The sequence below is a fragment of the Panthera pardus genome, unplaced genomic scaffold (assembly GCF_024362965.1).
Source record: "Panthera pardus isolate Hobbes unplaced genomic scaffold, ASM2436296v1 HiC_scaffold_1, whole genome shotgun sequence".
Lineage (NCBI taxonomy): Eukaryota > Metazoa > Chordata > Mammalia > Carnivora > Felidae > Panthera > Panthera pardus.
The window spans coordinates 36,786,414-36,789,554 of NW_026526654.1; the positions used below are offsets into that span (position 1 = coordinate 36,786,414).

At 34.2% G+C, this 3,141-nt stretch overlaps 1 pseudogene; it reads left to right on the forward strand.

Annotated features, from left to right (window-relative positions):
* Window positions 1-1,691: 1,691 nt before the first annotated feature.
* On the forward strand, window positions 1,692-2,464 carry LOC109263980 (60S ribosomal protein L7-like; annotated as a pseudogene).
* The last annotated feature ends 677 nt before the right edge of the window (window positions 2,465-3,141 follow it).

The following is a 3,141-nucleotide window of genomic DNA, read 5'->3' on the forward strand; positions in this document are numbered from 1 at the left end:
CTGGTAACTCTTTAAGAGATTGTAAGCATTATTAGTATTTTTTCAGATCCAGTGTTTTCAGATTCTTTTTAAAAAACTTCATCTTATCAGTTGGTTCTGAGAATTACATATTCTCTGTTTATTGATTTATCCATTGGGACATGGCTATTTCCTTATACAGAATTTCCTCACATCATAGGGTTAGTAATCCATAAGACATGCAGTACCTGATATCTGAAGTCTTAGCAGTTACCATCAATAATACGCATGTGAATCAAATGCACTGGCTCTTCTTTAACTCAGCTAACTTCATTCTACTACAGAGATAAAAATAAGCAGTGTTAGACTCTTCATTTAAGGTTTTTATTTTATATGCACAGGTGATATACGGATGGATATTGTGTGTGTGTGTGTGTGTGTGTGTGTGTGTGTGTAAGGTGGCTTAGTGGTTAATTTGGGGTCTGTGAAGGTCAGTGCAATGAAGCCTCCTATTTTTATCTACCTTTATGTTGCATTTCAGTGTGGAAAAGACTAAGCAATAGGGAAAAGAAAGGAAGAAAAAAAGAGGAAAATCAAACCCATTAACATTTCAAAAATTTATCCTACTAGATAAATTAAAGTGCTTCAGAATTTTCAGCCACAGAATATCTTGCATCTCTCTAGCTACATAAACCAAATTAAATAGCTATTCCAGCTTCATTTACCCACTATGAATATTTTCAAGGTTAAAAGAACAAACCAGATATATGAAGAATCAGCAAGATCTTGAATGAAGTAACATAAGGGAAAACTAAGGCAATAAGGAGAAAGAAGGAGAGAGAAAGAGTGGAAACAAAGGAGATGTGAGAAGTTAGAGGAAAAGGAAAAAATGTAAACTTTCATCAACAGGAATTAGGATTCCTTTGGGCTTGTGTTTATCTCCCTTCCCAGTCAAGTGTTTCTTTTGGAGAAAATGTTTGCTTTCTTCTTTTGTCCTCTATTCTCTTCACCCCTTTTCCCATTTCTGTAGCCATTATGTAATTTTCATTCACTTACAATTATTCAGCTTTCATCCTCAAATCTATTTTAGAACAGCTTGTCTAAAAGAGTATGATTTTATTTTTTTTATTTTTATATTTAAAATAATTTTTTTATGTTTATTTTTGAGAGAGACACAGAGCACAAGTTGGGGAGGGGCAGAGGGAGACACAGAATCTGAAACAGGCTCCAGGCTCCAAGCTGTCAGCACAGAGCCGGACGTGGGGCTTGAACCCACAAATGGTGAGATCATGACCTGAGCCTAAGTCAGACACTTAGCCAACTGAGCCACCCAGGCACCCCTAGAAGAATATGATTTTTAAAGATAACTGCGGTTGCCAAGTGTCTGTCTTCTGTTGTTCTCTTTTTGTTTTGTTTTGTTTTTCATTTCCTATATACAGAAAAAATAGTCTCAGGGTCAATATAAAAATGAATTTGTATTTGTAGTCAAAGTTTTAGACAAGGAAGGAACACTTTAGAAGGAACACTTACTGAGAAAAAAAGTTACTATTGTAACTACATAATTTGACCAAAGCATAATTTTTGATTACATAATTATCACCAATATTAAAACTATTGGTTAAAACTAAACCTTGTATGTTAAAATAGATTTCTCAACTTTGAAAGTTTCTTTAGGATTAAATATAGGATTAATTTTATTTAAAATTAATAAGATGGCTTTTCTGGCTGGAACCATGGAGGGTGCAGAAGAGAAGGAAAAGGAGATTCCTGCTGTGCTAGAAACCCTTAGGAAAAAGCAAAGGAATTTCAGAGTTGAAGATCAAGCATCTGGGAAGGAAGTTTGCCTAAAAGATGCTTCGAATGGTAAGGAGGAAGTTCATTTATGAAAAAGCTAAGCATTACCACAAGCATATAGGCAGTTATACAAACCTGAGATTCAAATGGCTGGATGGCAAGAAAAACTGGCAACTTCTATGTTCCTGCAGAACTAAATTGGCTTTTGTCATCAGGGTCAAAGGTATCAATGGTGTGAGCCTAAAGTTTCAAAAGGTGTTGCAGCTTCTTTGCCTTCACCAGATGTTCAATGTCACCTTTGTTAAACTTAACAAGGCTTCTGTTAACATGCTAAGGATTGTGTAACCATACATGGGGGTGAGGAGAGTACCCAAACCTGAAGTTGGTGAATGAATTGATGTACAAGTATGGTTATGGCAAAGTCAATAAGAAATGAATTGTCCTGACAGATAACACATCGATTGTTTGATCTCTTGGTAAATATGGCATCATCTGCATGGAGGATCTGAATCACGAGATCTATATTGTTAGAAAATGTTTCAAAGAAGCAAACAACTTTTTATGGCCCTTCAAATTATCATCTCCAGGAGAGAGAATGAAGAAAAAGACCACCCATTCTGTAGAAGGTGGAAATGCTGGCAACAGGGAAGATCAGTTCAATAAACTTATTATAAAGATGAACCAAGGTGTCTACTATGATTACTTTTTGTAATCTGGTCAGTTAATAAATAACCACTTTCAAATTGAAAAAAAATAAATAAAAAGTAAAATTAATAAGATGGACAAATCATTTATCATAGAAGTGATTATTTTATCCACGCATAACCCCAAAGCACCCTGATTTACTCACTTCATTGTAAGGGTTCATTGTTTTTGAGATATAAGCATAAGTAAAACATGAGCAGTGTTGGAAATAAATACTGGAATTTTATTGAACATGAATTGCAAGTATTAATTAATGCAAAATACAATGTGCCTTACCTCAAATCCCGGAGTGATGTCTATCCATTCCACCTTAACAATGTCACACAGTGGCACCGTAAAATATTTTCAAGTTTAGAATGATACATTGTAGCCATTAATTCTCATATAAAAACCACATTAAATAAGTCACTCTTCTCATTTTCAGCATGTCACAGGTTTATACAATATTAAATTGCTTGATCATTGAGGGTCAGTATCAGTTCAGTAGTAGAATATGAATAGAAGCCAATGAACACTATTTTGTCTATTGCTTGAATAATTTACTAATGTTGATGTGCCTGTAATAAATATAGTAAGTAGTAACAGTTTATGATCTCTGAGCAATAAGTTATAGAATGATAATTATCTGATTATCTTATGCTCTGGAAATACTATAATCAATAACCTGACTTCCAAAGGGAAAAT